Raw genomic sequence first — 18846 nt, 5'->3', positions numbered from 1 at the left:
CTATCAGCCATCATCAACATTGCATTCAAGCAATTTTTTTCACCAAAACCAACTTCATAGTCTTCCAACCATCTGTGAGGTCTCCTCACATTTACAACCCTTGTTGGAGATGTATTAGATGGACTAGCCTCGGTGCTATTTTCTTCTTCATCATCCATAGGTGTAGTTACTGCTAAATGAAAATTTTTGGAAACGTCATCTTCATCCACATAGTGTAAGTGTTATTGTTGTGTCTGCTCTGATTGACTCAAATTCCAGCACTCTTCCTCCTCAAATACAACATATATACTGATGATGATGGATTTGGATATTGGATCATAGAGTTTCCAAGCCTTTGACTCATCACTAACCCCCAAGAAAATGCAGGGTCTACTTTTGTTAGTTAGCTTGGTACGCTTCTGGTCTGGTATATGTGCATGAGCAAGACATCCAAAATTTTTAAAATTTCCTACTACAGGCTTCTTACCACTCCAGGCCTCCTCTAGAGTCATATTCTTCACTACTGTAGTTGGACTCCTATTTTGAATGTGTATACACCACTTCACAACATCAGGCCAGAACATCTTAGGAACCTATTTTCCATGTAAAACAACCCGAATAACATTCATAATAGTCTTATTCTTCCTTTCCACCACACCATTTTGTTGGGGAGTGTAAGAGGCAGTCAACTGTTGACATATTCCTTGTGAGTGACAAAATTCTTCAAATTCTTTTTACAAGAATTCTCCTCCACAATCTGTCTTGAGATAAGATATGTGTGCCCTTATCTCTTTCTCAACTCTAGCTTTAAACCTTTTAAATATGTCAAAAGCTTCTGATTTCTCATGTAAAAAATACACCCATGTCTTAGAGTAAAGTCAACAATAAAGTTCAAAAGATACCTTTTACCGTATGTGAAGCTGGCTGAATAGGACCACAAATGTCTAAGTGAATCAGCTGAAGTGGTCTACATGCCCTCCATGTGTTGTGGTTCGAAAAAGGATTTCTATTTGTTTCCTAGTCAGGTATATAGGACAGGTTCTGTTTTGGAAATCCAATGTTGGCAGTCCAACCACCATCTCCTTACAGGCCGACAAGTTCATGTCCTTATAATTGAGATGTCCATATCTACAGTGACACAAATAAGTCTCCTTTTTTGATATGTTTGTATGCAAGCATGCTAGTGGTTTGGGCATTAAAGTAACTGTCATGTAAAATATCCTATTTGCACTCATATTGGTGCGCATAATTAGTTCTTTGGTGGAGTTGAGAACTTTGCATATGTCATCAGAAATTTGAATAGTGAGCCCTTTCTCTTGTAACTGACCTATGTTGAGTAAATTATTTTTCAACTCCGGAAAATAATAGATGTCTGTCAAAACCTGAGATACGCCATTGATTTTTCATTTTAATATGTCCTTTAGCCTCCACTGTCATATGCATATCATTCCCAAGTCCAAACTACGTAATTAAATTTCAGAGTGAGTGAACGTAGAATCTTACTCATCATAGTGCTTTGCTCTAGCACCTCTCCATTTGATTTCATCTTACTCACCACGATCATAGTGCGACTAAAAATTATCCACTTTCTCCCATCTTTCACGATGAGTAATTCAAATTCTCGTCGTAGTGTTTGAAGTTGTGCACGCTTAACTCTTGTAGAGCCTTTACACGTTTGCCTCATAGAATCCCAAATTGCTTTGGATGTGCTTTTATTAAGTATAGTTTCCAGAATTTCTCTATCAATAGATTGAAAGAGAAAATTCTTGACTTTCAAGTCTTTAAGCTTTGTCTCATGTGCCTCCTCGATAACCTTCTTTTGGGTTTCTTCATCTGATCCAAAACTCAAGACAAGCGTGGTTATACCATCTTCTACTAACTCCCACAACTCCTTGCTCCGAAGAAAATTTTTCGTAGTCATGGACCAAAAATCGTAATGGCCATCAAACCTTGGAATGGAAGGTTGCACAAACTGTTGCTCTAGATTACACATGATGAGATGCGCATAGACAATACTTAGTGTTTCACTCGGTTAATAATGAGATCACACACCTCCCCTCTCTCTTTACTACACTCTCACTATTTTTGGTTTATCAGGCCCCTTGTGGGGCTCTGATACCAATTGTAGAACAAGATATATAAGATGCTAAAACAAAGAATATGTGAGCAAATTTACTGCAATACATTTATTGACAAATGAATACAACTTTTATAGAGCCAAAGTACAGCAGAAATGGCTAACTGACCACATTTATAGCTGAACGTGATTCCTAAAAATAAGGAAATACTCGACTAATTATTTCCTAAAAATCTGGAAACAGATAATAGAATATACTGAAATTTTAAATAAACATTTTCAAACCTAACATAGAGTTAAATCTTTTTTGACAAATAACCTTTTTCAAGAAAATTTGTATGCAAAATTAGTTATACGAGTGTAAAATTACACTACCTACTTTCGGGCTACTATCAAACCACCTAGTAATGTCCAGCCTCACACTTCAAATATAGATGTCTCGATGAAGGGTTGTATTGGAGATCCCACATCGACTTTAGATAAAGATGAATTTGCATTAGGTACAAACCTTATCTTAAAAGTCAATTTTGTAAGGCTGAGTTAGACTTAGATTTTAGTTCTTAAGATTGTTGAATATTCCACATCAACTAGTGATAAGGCAAATTCACACACACACACACACAAATATATATATGAATATATATATATATATATATATATATATATATATATATATATATATATATATATATATATATATATATGTGTATATATATATATATATATGTATATGTATATATATAGGTGGGTGTAGACCTCACCTTACAAGTTGCTTTTGTAAGGTTGAGTTGGACTTAAAGTCCACTTCTTATGATGGTATCAGAGTCATCCGAACCCTATCCTAACGATTTTCTTGTTTGTTGGGCCTATAATATCACCCGCTATCGGACCACCCATTAATGTCTAGTCTCATGCTCGATATGTATATGCCTCAAGGTGAGGGTGTGTGTTGAAGATTCCACATCAACTAGTGATAAGGCAAATTTACAGTATATAAGTGGGTACAAACCTTAACTTATAAGTCGATTTTGTAATATTGAGATTGACGAATACTTATTATGGGAGGGGACGAATTTTGAGACTGATGTAACAAGGCAACTATGGCTTCGTATTCATCTTTAGAAAAACCAAAGGTATAAGCAGAGTTATTATTTTGTGCATGAGGAAATTCAATGACAATGAAAGGTTTAGTATTGACAACATTAGCAAAAGATTTGGAATTGTGCGTGTAGGTATTAAATCCTAGTGGAATGTCGTGTTTTATCCAACAATTTTTAGAGGTGTGATTTACTATTTTGCAATGATCATAGTATTTTGTGTTGTGTCTAGTAGATTTCTTTGAACATCCTTTGTCTCAAGAAGTAGATGAAGCACCACAATTTGGGAGAGGGCTTTTGTTGGATAGTCTTGAAAGTTAAAATTTACGAGAGAAAGGGTCATTGAATTCATATTCTTTTTGAAGAATTAAGGAACTGATTTTTGCAAGATTTGTCATAGGTTTCATAAGTGATGAGGCCATCGGCGCCGTTAATCGGCGGGAAACTGCTCCAATCGATGGTGAGTCGTCGATTCGACCTCCTGACGTTGATTCCTTCGGTGGAATCAATTGTAATGCAGCGGAAGACTCTCGTTCTCACACGAAACTCTCTCACTCACAGTGTTTGTGGCAACCCGACAAGATGAACTCTCATCTAGGGTTAGGGTTTGAGCTGAAGAATGGGGAGTGATCTCAACCAATCTGTTTAACATTCATCTAAGCTGTGTTACAATAAGGTTGGCTTGCCTTTTATAGCTAAAGGCAACCGGGAAAGGAGAAGAAGAAGAAATGTCGTCTAACAGATTTTCCTAACGGCAAAGATGTGAGGTTAACCCTAAGTGATTGGTGAGGAAAACGTGATGGTGGAGGAAAGGAAACCTAGCAAAGAGGCGCAAAGAAAATGGAAACACTAGCAGCGCTCCAAAAGAGGAAGCAAGCAGGTAGGGTTCGCGTGATGGTGTTGTTGATCTACGAAAGGGAACCCTAGTCGCTATGAAGAAAGAATGGGTTGCGTGCAGATCATTGGAGGTGTGCGAAGAAACCCTAGCAGAGGAAAGCTCTCGCGTGTGTAGTCTAGAGGAATGGGCTCTGCTGGATGAAATGGAATGTTGGCTGTTGTGAAGGAATTGGATGCGTGAGGTATGGGATTAATTGGGCTCGGGCCCAATTAAAAGAGAAGGTGCGTGATGAATCCTTGAATCACTCCTGGCCACAGAAGTGGGATCTATAATGTTGGTTGCAAGCATGAAAGGAATTGCGGGAAGCATTTGGGCAGCGTGCAGGTGTGCGGACGAAACAAGCCCGTGTGGCATCAATTTGGAAAGAGATTTTGGGCTGCAATTCTGGAGTGGCCCAACGCAGCGTGGTTTCAAGATGCCACTTTCAAGAAAAATGTTGTTCATGTTGGTGTGTTGAATTGGGCCGCAGGCCTGATATCAATGGGCAACTTAGAAATAAAAGGTTGCATTTAACAAACAAACCCAATTAGAACAAGTTTTATTTAATTAAAAATGAAAGAAAATAAAAGAAAATAAAAGAAATGGGCCTAGGCGTTGGCCCAATACTACAAGCCTTATTGGGATCACATCAATAAGTGTAACATCCTTATTTTTAATAAACTGTATTATTTATTTAAAAAAAAAACTTAGAAAGCCTTCTATTTTTTTACTAATGTTTCGTATTTTATTATGATGTAGTTTAAACATTAAAAATATATTTTATCATGATGTACTTTTTACTTATTAAAAATAACAATAAGAAGGAAACAAAACTAATAAAATATGTAAATATGTATATATATATATATATATATATATATATATATATATTAAATATGTCTAAAGATAAAGATATATTTTTCCCAAATTATCTTCTATCATAAAGATAAATAAAACTGCAAGGTACAATTTTTTTGTTGCTCTCTTCTTGGTTTAGCCAAACTTCTTCACTTTTTTAACCTTTTCTTGTCATTTTCATGCAATGCTTGGCTTGGACTTTCGTGATTTTGATAATTTCTTATTCTTGGATTTATCTTTAAGGTGTCATGAAGCTTTAAGCAATTTATTTCCACACCTCCATGAGCTCAACTTAGCTGCAACTGCACTAACACACCTCAAAATATCCAAAGAACATTTATGCAACTAAAAAGCTATTTTTAACATGTTTTTGTATCTCATGCTCAATAAACCCAATTATAGGAAAACTCAATTAAATCAATCTTTAAGCGCACAAATTCAATTAAATACCCATAATTAAACATTAAATGAGGGCAAAAATGCGCACTCATCAAATGGACCATTAACTAGAGACAAGCCTCTAACTATAGCGTCAATCTTCAAACAAGTAGAAAAAATTGCCTTCATTTCAAGAAAAAACAAAAATTAGGACACCTATTTAAAATCATAATACCTTCCTTTTTAAATTGTAAACATCTTGGTAACCCTTCATCTCAAATGGAATCAAAAATTTCTTGATAGGGACAAAAAACACTTAAAACTTGTGGTAATTCACACAATAAGCAATAATAAAATTGTGTTGTCACACCTAACGAAAAAAAGAAATGGGCTTTAAGTGAAGAGAATAAGCAACAACAAGAAACAAAATGAAAAAGAACAGTAGGATATGCACATCAAACCTCCTAAACGAAAATGAAAATATCACACAGAAATCCAAGAAATATTACTACCCTTAAAAATGGGTTCAAATACCATACAACTAGTTTACATTTCGACAAATTTGACACTCATGGCTAATTTGTGAGGAGAAATTATTACCTGATCAATAACTACTACATTATGTGATTTCAACTAATCTCTAAGTGATACGTAACTGAACATTTCTTAATTATACACTTAGGATTTTTTGGTGAAGGTTATGTACCATAAAGGTGCGTTGAGAAGTGGCAGAACAAAGTAGTGATATATACTACACAAAAATTGCATATTACTAACGAGCTCAATCCAGTCAGTAATAACATAATTTCATTGGTAAATCAAGTATACCGATGAACTATCGATAGAAAAAAGGCATTGATAAAGTGGTTACTAGTAAACTTTACCAACGAGAGATAAAATTCATTGGTAATTACCGACACACACAAATTTGTCAATAAGTGCCCAATGATAAATATCCGCCAATAATCACTGACAAATTATGATTTTTGGTAACATCCATCAGTAAAATACATTATTGGGTAAAGGGGCAAATAAGTTTGGCATAAGAAAGTGTTAGACAAAATAGGAAAAATAAATTTTGCACAAGAAAGAGGGGTAAAAAAAGGAGAAAAATAAATTTTGCACAAGATATTGCCAAAATTATCAATTGAGTGTTTATTTTATAATAATATCATAAGTATCGGTCAAAAAGATAATATTTCTTTTTAATGAAACATTAATTATTTGTGTTGGTTATGCACACATAAAAATATTTCACATGTTATTAATATTTATAATCAACTCGCGTCGATTGGACTGATGCACATTATTACTATTTAATTCATAATATTATTTTAGTGTCCTCATTTGTATTTTTTTAACGATGTTAATTAATTGTTATTAAATTTTTACTTTTTTGTTCTTAAACGTTGATTTAATGTCCATTTAGCTGATTCTAAATTTGTTATTTAGTAGTGTCCCCATTCTTAAAAGATGCTCATTTATTAAGTTGTCAAAATGGGTTGAAATCCGCAAGCCAACTCGGTTCACCACAAATTCGGGTTGGATTGAAATTTTTTTACAAATTTCAATGCGGGTTGATTTTTGATCCGGCTCACCTAGAACCCGGCTCACCCAGGTTGAACCCGTGATGAGCCGGATTGGCTTACCAACCCGCAAATAAAAGGTCAGACAAGTATTTTTTTTAAGTTGGACTTTGTATTTGGGTCATATTAGGTTATTTTTTTTATTCAATACATAGATAATTTATATTTTTGTGATTTTGGTTTGTATTTGGATTGTATTAAAGTTTATTTAGATTTTAATTAGAATTATACTAAAGTTTTGACTAAAAAATTAAAAAAATTGTACGCTTTTTTTAATTAAGTGAGTCTGTGAGCTAACCTGTTTAACCCACCAACCCATGGTGGGCCGGGTCGGGTTGAAATTTTTTTGGCTCGCTAATTAGTGAGTCGGGTTGGGTTAGCTCACTGAATAATCAACCCGTGATGAGTCAAGCCAGGTCGAACCGAATTACCTATTTTGACAAGTCTATCATTTATAGCAACTAATCAACGTGATTCTTATAGTGACTTTTTAATGTAAACTAATAAATAATAGTAATAATAACTATTGGTAGAAACAAAATAAATATGTTTCTACAAAATCATACTTTTAATAAAAGAAAAAAATCAAAAACTAAATGCTTAACTTGTACAATTTTAAAATTTATCTTACAATGGTTTTAGATAGAAAATTTTACAAATGAAATAAAATTAAAATACATTGAATTTAAATTATTTGACTTAAATCAATATTTTTTAAATATTTATTTGGTACGATTATTCAAATCTATTAAATTTTAATGTTTTTTACTTGGATGAAATATTTTCATTATTGTTAAATACAGAAATTTGCTTGAACATTATTAATGAAAAGATATAAGATTTCTTCAACTAGTTTCAATAAAAGTGACAAGCACAAAAGATATTCTCTATGTCTTTTCCATTGGTGAATTTTAGATCAATTTACATTGATCAAAGTTGTGTTCACTATACTAATCATAATTATTTTATCGATATTAATGAAATTATTTTTTTTACATTGTTGATCATATTTTTTTACTGGATTTTCAATTAAAATATTTATTCTATTAACACTTGTTAAAAATAATTTTAAATAAAATATTTTCCATATTGTGTTTGTATTTAGTGTAGGGGACAAGAATATGCACTAAAAAATATAACATAAAATTTCTTGTTGTTGGTAATGTGTAAATAGAATAGAACATCTCAATAGTTCTTTTATAAATATAGTTTATTTTTTACTAATAAAATATAATATAAGAATGATTTGACTCTGGGTCAAGTAATAAAGTACTATACATCTTCAAATCGAGTAGACTGTTTTGAAGAAACAGACAAAAAACCATAAATGAAATATTTAAAGATAGAGAGTTGGTGATTCAAGATATTTGCAATTGTATATATGGAAATGCTTTGCCATTTAATTTGGTAAGAAGCTCCTTATTTACCCAAATGTTGAAATCTGTTGGGGGAATATGGAAAGGGTTTAAAGACTCCAACTTATCATGAAGTTAGAGTATCTTATCTGAAAAAAGCGGTTGAAAATATTCAAGCTATTTTGGAGAAATATAAGGTTGAATGAGAAGAATGGGGATGTACTTTGATGTGTGATGGTTGGATAAATAAAAAAGGGATTGTCTCTTACCAACTTTTTAGTTAATAGTCTAAGCGAAACAATGTTCTTAAAATCTATTGATACTAGTAATGTGATCAAGGATGTTAAACAAATGTTTGAACTTATATTTTGTTTGAAGAAATTATGGAGGATAATGTCGTGCAAGTTATGACAGATGGTACTTCTAATTTTGTGACAGTTGGAAAGAAGTTAGAGGAGAAGAGAACTAAACTATTTCGGTCTCCTTGTGCAGCTCATTGCCTTGACTTAATTCTTGAAGACATTGGTGAACTTTCAGTATTTCACAATACGATTGTAAATGCCAAAAAAGTCACAACTTTCATTTATAGACACACATGGGGTCCTAAATTAATATAGAAAATATTCTAAAGGAAAAGAATTAGCTTGACCAACAGTCACAAAATTTGCAAATACTTTTCTAACCATTCAATGTATAACACAATAGAAAAATGATCTTTGAGGTATGTTTGTTTCAAAAGAATGGACAACTAGTAAACATGCTAGTAAGACTGGAGGTAAACAAGTAGCGAGCATTGTTTTATCTGATGATAGATTTTGGAAATCTATCCAATATTGCTTGAAGTGTGTCACTCCACTTGTGAAAATACTAAGGCTTGTGGATGGAGAATCAAAACCTGCAATGCCATATATTTATGAAGTTATGGATAGAGCTAAATAGCAAATAATTGCAAATTTCAAGAATGAAGAATCTTGTTATAAAAAGTTGTGGAAAATAATTGATACTCATTGGAATTTGTAGTTACATAGACCTCTTCATGCTGCTGCTTAATACCTCAATCCTAAGTAAGTAACTAAAACACTATACTTTTTTAGATTACAATTTCCTAATGATAGATTTTAATACCTACTTTTTATTTTTATATCAGATTTCATTATGAAAAAAACTTCAATCTGAATGAAGAGGTTTCATATGGTTTGTATCATACCATAGAAAAAATGATCCCAGATAGAAGGATTAGATTTTAACTTGATCAATAACTTGATAGATTTAAGAAAGCCTAAGGATTATTTGGAAGAAGCATGACGATTAACATTAAGGATAAGAAGCAACCTAGTATATTATTTTTTTTTTGAAGATTTTATTAAAAGCTTAATTTCACAATTATAAATGTTAGTTTTTTATTTGACATTGCAGCTCTTTGGTGGGAAAGTTATGGTGTTAAGGGTAAAGAGTTACAAAACCTAGCAATAAGGATTTTAAGTCTCACTTGTAGTGCTACTGGTTGTGAAAGAAATTGGAGCATATTTGATCAAGTCCATACCAGAAAAAGAAACTGCTTGGAACAACAAAGATTAAATGCTCTTGTCTTTGTTAAATACAATCTTTAACTTGAGATGAGACAAAAGGATAAAAAAGAGAAAAGAGATACTTATGATCCTATATGTCTATCTAATATTGAATCAGATGATGAGTGAATTGCTGAAAAAGAGGATCCTTGTCTACCAAACGATGTTTCATGGATGGACATACTTGAATCTTTTACTCTTGAAGAGGGAGCTCCAAGCAAGAAAAGGAATAGGGGTCCAAGAAACTTAAACAAAAAGGGAAAATCCATTACAACAACAAATGATGATGAAATTAAAGGGATGATTGAAGAAGTTGAGGAAGAGGATGAAGATGAAGATGAAGATGAGTTGCCACATAATGTTATATTAGATGAAGAAGATGATCTAAGTAACATTGATCTTGGAGATGATGAATGAAAGAATAAAATTAAGATCTAATATTTAAATTGGAGATCTTGACTTAATTATAATATATGATAATTTTAATGTTTTTTTCATATCACTTATTTTTACTTAAATATATTATATTTTATTTATCGTGTACTATTCATACTAAAATTTGATTTATGATTAAAAGACTTTACAAAATCATTTGATATGAATTTCGATTCGATAATTATGTTAGTAAGGAGTTTTTGGAATAACAGGAAGATAAAAAAGACTCTTACACATAAGAAAAAACCAGATCATAACTTTAAATATTATAGACTTAAACCTTCTTGGCTAGAAAAAAAATTAATCAATAACTTTCACCCATATCAGATTTCTCAATTGTGTGGGACTGCCGGTATTATCAACCGCTGTCTCCGGAATAATTTCAAAACAAGCCATAGGAAAAGAAATCTCAGCTATCGATTGAGAAATCAATATTTGTATATAAAATTCCATGTTGTTAAATTGGTAAAAATAATGGTTTATAATTTATCGGCTTTAACTGTAGCCAATTGCATTAAAAATATATTTACTGCATTTACTCTATTAGATTACAAATGAACATTTTAACAAAATATTTATTTGTAATCAATATAAAATTCCAATTTGTCTATCAACATTCAAGTTCTATAAGCTTAGTTAAATGTATATATTTTAACATTCTATAAGCTAACAGTCTAGTCATTACTCTAATGAAAAGATGATTGTGTTTTTATCATAACAAAAAAATAACTAAGTTTCGATAAAATAATATTTTCATCCATGTAATAAGATATCATTCAACAATCATATTGTTGGGTATTGGGCTCCCTTCCTATGTGGAGAAAAGGCCCAAAATTTGAGAAGTCCATGTCTCACTTAAACCTAGTGGAGAGGAGGCTATAAAATAAAGAGAGAGGCAGAACAATAGAGTCAGAATACACTGAAAGCCCTAACACATAGAGGGAGAGGTAGAGGGAAAATTCTGTTCACGTTTTTCATAGAGCTGTCGCAGTAAATTCGACGCTGCGGATTCGTTCACCGTTGGATCGGGCTGAAATTTTTACAGCAGGTTCGGAACTCATTGCTCTTCATTCTGACCGGTCGGATCTTTGATACGAGGTCTGAGTTGGGAGATATTAATTTCGCACTGCAGCAGTGATTTTTAGAGATTTTACTCTCTTGTTCTTCTCTATTTGAAAGCTTTGTTGCTTTGTTATTTGGTTGGGTGTTGGCACTAATTTGTGCTATTGATTAAGACTCTTTTGTACTCTTGTTGATCATAGTGAAGTTATTTCTTTGGTCTGGACGACTCGTGGTTTTTACCCTTGATTTGAGGGGTTTTCTATGTTAAAAATCTTGGTGCCTTTATTTGTGCTTTTGGTGGTTTATTATTGCTGCTCTTTGATTATTGCTCCTCATAGATTCTTGCAAGTTAGGGGAAATTATATCCGCTGCATTCTCTGGTATATTGTTTGTTATTGTTTTCCCCATCAGAGTGGCATCAGAGCTCTTGGTTGGGCTATATTTACTTGCTTGAATGATGGAGGCAAATGCAAAGATGGTTGCTTTGAATGGTACAAATTATCATTTGTGGAAGGGCAAGATGAAAGATTTATTATTTGTCAAGAAATTGCATCTTCCGGTCTTTGCTACACAGAAGCCAGATTCTATGTCTGAAGAAGAATGGGACTTTGAGCACCAACAGGTATGTGGTTTTATTCGGCAATATGTTGAAGATAATGTTTATAATCATATTGCTAATGAGACACATGCCAGAGCTTTGTGGGAGAAGATTGAGTCTTTGTATGCTTCTAAGTCGGGCAATAATAAATTGTATTTGTTAAATTGCTTGATGAATTTGAGGTACAGGGAGAATTCTTCTATTTCTGATCACTTAAATGAGTTTCAAGGGCTCCTAGATCAATTGTCAGGAATGGGCATAAAGTTTGATGACGAAGTAGGATTATGGTTGCTTAATACTCTACCAGAGTCTTGGGAGGTATTTCGGGTTTCAATTACAAACTCTGCCTCGAATGGTGTTGTTTCTTTTCAGATGGCAAAGAGCGGTGCTCTTAATGAAGAGATGAGAAGAAAGGCACATAGTTCTTCATCTCAGTCTGAGATGCTTGTTACAAAAGCTAGGGGGAGAAGTCAGAAAAAGGAACATAAAGGTGGTAGAGAGAAGAGTAGGAGCAAGTCCAAGTCAAGATACAAGAATTTAGAGTGCCATTTTTGTCATAAAACTGGGCACATTCAGAAATACTGTTTTAAGTGGAAAAAGGAGAACAAAGACAAGAAGGGCAAACAGAGAGAGAATGATCATGATGATGATGATCGTGTCACTACTGCTACAGATGGTGATCTTGTTCTTCTTCGTGACTTTGAGTCCGTTAATCTTGTATCTGATGAGAGCATGTGGATTATTGATAGTGGTGCTACACTGCATGTTACACCTAGGAAGGAGTTCTTCACATCTTACACTTCTGGTGATTTTGGAGTGTTGAAGATGGGTAATGATGGTGAGTCTAAAGTGATTGGTGTTGGTGATGTTTGCCTGCAAACCAACATGGGAGTGCAGTTGTTGCTTAAAGGAGTCAAACATGCTCCGGATGTCCGTTTTAATTTAATCTCTGTGCAGTTGCTTGATGATTGTGGTTATGACAATCACTTTGGTTCTAGTAAATGGAAGCTCACTAAAGGTAACTTGGTTATGGCCAGAGGGGAGAAACAATCTAAATTGTATTGGACTAAAGCTTTGGTTGCTAAAGACAGTGTGAATGCTATGTATATGGAGGCATCTTTGTGGCACCGGAGGCTTGGTCATATAAGTGAGAAAGGGCTTAACTGCTTAGCTAAAAAGGATGTGCTTATGGGATTGAGAAATGCAGAATTGGAGAAATGTTCTCATTGCATGGCTGGTAAACAAACCAGAGTATCTTTTAAGAAGCATCCACCCTCAAGGAAGTCAGAATTGCTTGAATTGGTGCATTCTGACGTTTGTGGCCCATTAAAGGTAAAGTCATTTAGTGGTGCACTTTACTTTGTTACTTTTATTGATGATTGTTCCAGGAAGCTATGGGTCTATGCTCTTCAGCGAAAAGGTCAAGTACTTGAAAAGTTCAAGGAATTTCATGCTATGGTTGAGAGGCAATCAGGCAAGAAGCTGAAATGCATCCGTAGTGATAATGATGGTGAGTACCGTGGACCTTTTGATGTTTATTGCAGGCAGCATGGTATTAGACACGAGAAGACTCCTCCTAAAACTCCTCAGTTGAATGGTCTAGCGGAGAGGATGAACAAGACCTTGGTTGAAAGGGTTACATGTATGCTTTCGGAAGCAAAGTTGCCTAAGCACTTTTGGGGAGAGGCATTGCTTGCAGCTGTGCATGTTATTAATCTCAGTCCCGCAGTTGCTTTGAATACTGAGGTGCCAGACAAAATTTGGTTTGGTAAGAATGTTAACTATGATCATTTGCGTGTCTTTGGTTGTAGGGCATTTGTTCATGTTCCTAAGGATGAAAGATCCAAGTTAGATAAAAAGACAAGGCAATGTATCTTTATTGGCTATGGTGAGGATGAATTTGGCTACAGGTTTTATGATCCTGTTGAGAAGAAGCTTGTTAGAAGCCGTGATGTACAATTCATGGAAGACCAGACCATTGAAGACATTGATAAGGTGGAGAAGATCACACCCGAGAAAGACAATAATCTCACTGATGGTAATCCGATGAGGTTGTCCGCTCACAATTTGGAGAATGTTGAAACGGAAGCTCAAGACAATGAGCAACATGGTGATGTTGATGATCAACAGTTTGGAAGTGGAGTAGAGGTTCCAATTGATGATGCTCAAGAGGAACATGATGATGATGACGATCTTGGTGATATACCTGAATCACCTCAAGTCCAACTCAGGAGGTCTAATAGACAAAAACAACCTTCTACAAGGTATTCCTGTGATGAGTACATAACATTGACTGACGGTGGAGAACCTGAGTGTTTTAAAGAGGCTTTGGATAGTGAAGAGAAGAAACAGTGGTTGGATGCAATGCAAGATGAGATGAAATCTTTGCATGATAATCACACTTACGACTTGGTGAAATTGCCTAAGGGCAAAAGGGCATTGGAAACTAGGTGGATTTTCAGGGTGAAACAAGATTCAAATTCTACGCTTCCAAGGTACAAGGCCAGATTAGTGGTGAAAGGTTTCAGACAGAAAAAGGGTGTTGATTTCAATGAGATTTTCTCACCTGTGGTGAAAATGTCATCCATCAGAACTGTGCTAAGTTTAGTTGCTACTCTTGATTTGGAGGTTGAGCAGATGGATGTGAAGACAACTTTCCTTCATGGTAATTTGGAGGAAGAGATATACATGAAGCAACCTGATGGTTTTCTTGTTAAAGGCAAGGAAGATTATGTGTGTAGACTAAGGAAGAGTCTATACGGTTTGAAGCAGGCTCCAAGGCAGTGGTATAAGAAGTTTGAGTCTTTTATGTGTGAGCAGGGTTACATGAAGACTACTTCTGATCATTGTGTCTTTGTTAAAAGGTTTTCTAATGATGACTTTATTATCCTGTTATTATATGTTGATGACATGCTTATTGTTGGGAAAGATATTTCCAGAATTGACAGGTTAAAGAAGACACTTGGCGAGTCTTTTGCCATGAAAGACTTGGGAGCTGCTAAAAGGATTCTTGGCATACATATCTCACGTGATAGGAGAGAAAAGAAGATTTATCTATCACAAGAGCAATACATTAGGAAGGTGTTGCAGAGATTCCAAATGGAAAATGCTAAAGCTGTGAGTACTCCTCTTGCTACTCATTTTAAACTGAGTGTTAAACAGAGTCCTTCAAATGAAGCTGAGAAGACCAATATGAGTAGAGTTCCTTATGCATCTGTGGTAGGCAGTTTGATGTATGCGATGGTGTGTACAAGACCAGATATTGCACATGCTGTTGGTACAGTTAGTCGATTTTTGTCAAACCCAGGTAGAGAGCATTGGAATGCTGTGAAATGGATTTTGAGGTATCTTCATGGTACAATTGATATGAAGCTTTGTTTTGGAGGTGATAAACCTACTTTGATGGGTTACTCAGACTCAGATATGGCTGGGGATATTGATTCCAGAAAGTCCACTTCGGGCTATTTGATAAAGTTTGCAGGAGGAGCTGTGGCTTGGCAATCAAGACTACAAAGGTGTGTAGCGTTGTCTACTACAGAGGCAGAGTTCATTGCTATTACTGAAGCATGCAAGGAGGTGTTATGGTTGAAGAAATTCTTGCAGGAGCTTGGTTTTAGGCAAGATAACTATTCATTGTTTGTTGATAGCCAAAGTGCTATCCATCTTGGTAAGAATCCAACTTTTCATTCTAGATCCAAACATATTGATGTGAGGTATCATTGGATACGTGATGCTTTGGATGCTAAGTTGTTGGAGTTGGAAAAAGTTCATACGGATGATAATGGTGCTGATATGATGACTAAAGCATTGCCAAGAGGAAAGTTTGAAGTTTGTTGTGAGATCGCCGGTTTGGCGGTTATCTCCACATAGTTGTGAGGGGGAGATTTGTTGGGTATTGGGCTCCCTTCCTATGTGGAGAAAAGGCCCAAAATTTGAGAAGTCCATGTCTCACTTAAACCTAGTGGAGAGGAGGCTATAAAATAAAGAGAGAGGGAGAACAATAGAGTCAGAATACACTGAAAGCCCTAACACATAGAGGGAGAGGTAGAGGGAAAATTCTGTTCACGTTTTTCATAGAGCTGTCGCAGTAAATTCGACGCTGCGGATTCGTTCACCGTTGGATCGGGCTGAAAATTTTACAGCAGGTTCGGAACTCATTGCTCTTCATTCTGACCGGTCGGATCTTTGATACGAGGTCTGAGTTGGGAGATATTAATTTCGCACTGCAGCAGTAATTTTTAGAGGTTTTCCTCTCTTGTTCTTCTCTATTTGAAAGCTTTGTTGCTTTGTTATTTGGTTGGGTGTTGGCACTAATTTGTGCTATTGATTAAGACTCTTTTGTACTCTTGTTGATCATAGTGAAGTTATTTCTTTGGTCTGGACGACTAGTGGTTTTTACCCTTGATTTGAGGGGTTTTCCACGTTACAAATCTTGGTGCCTTTATTTGTGCTTTTGGTGGTTTATTATTGCTGCTCTTTGATTATTGCTCCTCATAGATTCTTGCAAGTTAGGGAAAATTATATCCGCTGCATTCTCTGGTATATTGTTTGTTATTGTTTTCCCCATCACATATAGTTATCAAATTATCAAGAATCAAAATGTCGATGTTTTATTCAAGCTTCAGACGATGCATGATAAAAAATTTCACCAGTCAAAGAATCAACGTTCAAGACACAAATTCTTTTATGAATTTGTAAGATTGTCTACATCATATAGAATTTGAATTACAAATCTCAATTAAAATTACGATATAATAGACAAACCTTCTATGGGAATGTATGTTGAATTTGGTGTTGTCAAAACAACAATGATATTTCCTCGACATTATTAAGGTATTCTAAAGGTGGTCTTAGTACCAGTGGCAGAGCTTTTAAAGGACGGAGGGGTCATGGGCTCAATTTGTTTTTATTTTTTAAATTTATATATGAATTTTTTAAATTTTAAAAAAAATTTAAATTATATATAATATATATTGAAAGCTAATGAAAATTAAATTACATATTTTTTTTATAAAGTACATCATTTAATGTTAATAAATATTAAAATATAAAATCAAATATAATAAAAAATAAAATATTTATTAAGATTTTCTTTTATTTTTTTACATTGTTTTTTTTTTTAGTTTTTCACATGTTATACTCATATCTTAGTCTCACCTATTTTCTATTTCTTTTTTTAAAAGTTAAACACAAACTCAATATTTTTCTCTCATTTCTTATGTTCTCTTTCCCTTCTTGAAAAAAAATTTTCTTTTTGTCCCATTTGATAGTGAAATATTAGCTTAATATTGTTAGTATTATTATTTTTTATCTCATGAGCCTTTGTATGTTTACTTTTTATTAACATAAAAGAAAAAAGTAGTATCCTATATATTTTTTCATAACCAGTTTTCAATTGTGACTTAGTTATCAGAGTTTTCTTTTATTAGTTATATATTTGAATTTTCTATTAGATTGTGATAAACAATTTTTGAATTTCAAACTTAAAAAAAATAGGTAGATTAGTGAAGAATAAAAGAATATATATTTATTTTTTTAAAATAATAAAAGCAAAGCTATCCATGAAGATTAAAATAAAGACAAATTCAACCTCTTAACATAATTTGAAACATTATATTAATAAATTGATTGTTCAATTAGATGAGTCATTTCTTAAGTTCAAAGAATTACAAGTGATGAGTTTGATATTGGGACGTGATACAAGAATATGTATACTAATATGAGAATATCCAATGAGTAACAAAATGAAATTAGGAGAGCTTATTTAAAATGGTGTTAATATCAAATACAACTTTATAATTTTGAGTGTATTATTTTGACTATTCCAAAATTATTGGACAAGATCTGCCACTATTTAGTGCTATAACAGAATTTTGGGAGAGAAAATTGTTTAGTTTTGAACAACGTTGCGTATTATAGATAAAGGTTTTGGTGTGAAGGTTTTCATACTCCAAAGTATTGACAAAATGAGGAAAGAAAAAAAAAACATATAATCTCTAACGATTCTTAATTTGATGCTTATAAATATAAGGCATCTCATGCTAAAAATATTGATGTCATATATGACATTCTACATGAATTAATTATGCATCATGCAAAAAATATTAAAATCTTTTAAGTGCATGAATACAAGAATGTCTATTAGACAACTTACCTCTGGTTGTAAGTCTTTGACATGTATGAATTTAGCCTTTAGAATGAGGAACATTTGTATTTCACATCTTCTTTATGAGATCTTTCTAATAAAAACTTAAAAAATATCATTGCATAGCTAGGAGTTGCATCGTAAACTCTATTATAAGTGACATTATGTACTAGTTTTTTTTTTTTTTATCTCAAGTGGAGATGAAGAAAAAGGTAAAAGTAACTTTATGTACTCGTTATAAGCTAAAAGTTGCAAACAGAAAACTTCTAAAGAATACCCCTTTACAACTAAGAATATTTGTGAATATATAGAAAAAGCTTTCAAAAGAATTTTAAAAGGATTCAAACTTCCCCTTCTAGCGTTGACATTTTATTTTAATTGATATTATAATTAACCTTTTGGGGTTGGTTCTTTTCAAAATAAGAGGAAAAGATCTTCAAGTTACAATGAAGAATGAAAAAAAAAAGGCAATAAACAAACCAACTTTGTTTAGAGTTGAAAAGTTTGAATACTAGAAGCAAATGATGTTTTTTTTTAGTTAGAGCATATTGACATGGTGGATGTGGTGGAAAATTACCAGCACAATCTAGTAGATCATGCAAATAAGCCATTTTCCCAAACCTTATGGATATATGAGCAAAAGCAACTATACTTGTTGAACTCCAAGGCATGAAAAGCTCTTGAATTCATATTCTCAGAAGAAGAATACTCAAAAGTGTATGTCTATAAAGGAGAAAAATATATGTAGGACCCTTATCATTACAAATGAGAGATGTAGGACTCTTACTATCCATCATATATCAGAGTTCCATAGAGGTAAAACATAACAAA

General features: G+C 33.6%; 1 pseudogene; it reads left to right on the top strand.

Annotated features, from left to right (window-relative positions):
• The first annotated feature begins 2976 nt into the window (after positions 1-2976).
• On the top strand, positions 2977-10192 carry LOC146887659 (uncharacterized; annotated as a pseudogene).
• Positions 10193-18846: the final 8654 nt, after the last annotated feature.

This window comes from Vigna unguiculata, chromosome 3, assembly GCF_037176805.1.
Source record: "Vigna unguiculata cultivar grain cowpea cultivar isolate G323 ecotype 2 chromosome 3, ASM3717680v1, whole genome shotgun sequence".
NCBI lineage: Eukaryota > Viridiplantae > Streptophyta > Magnoliopsida > Fabales > Fabaceae > Vigna > Vigna unguiculata.
This window is presented reverse-complemented; position numbering and strand designations above follow the sequence as displayed.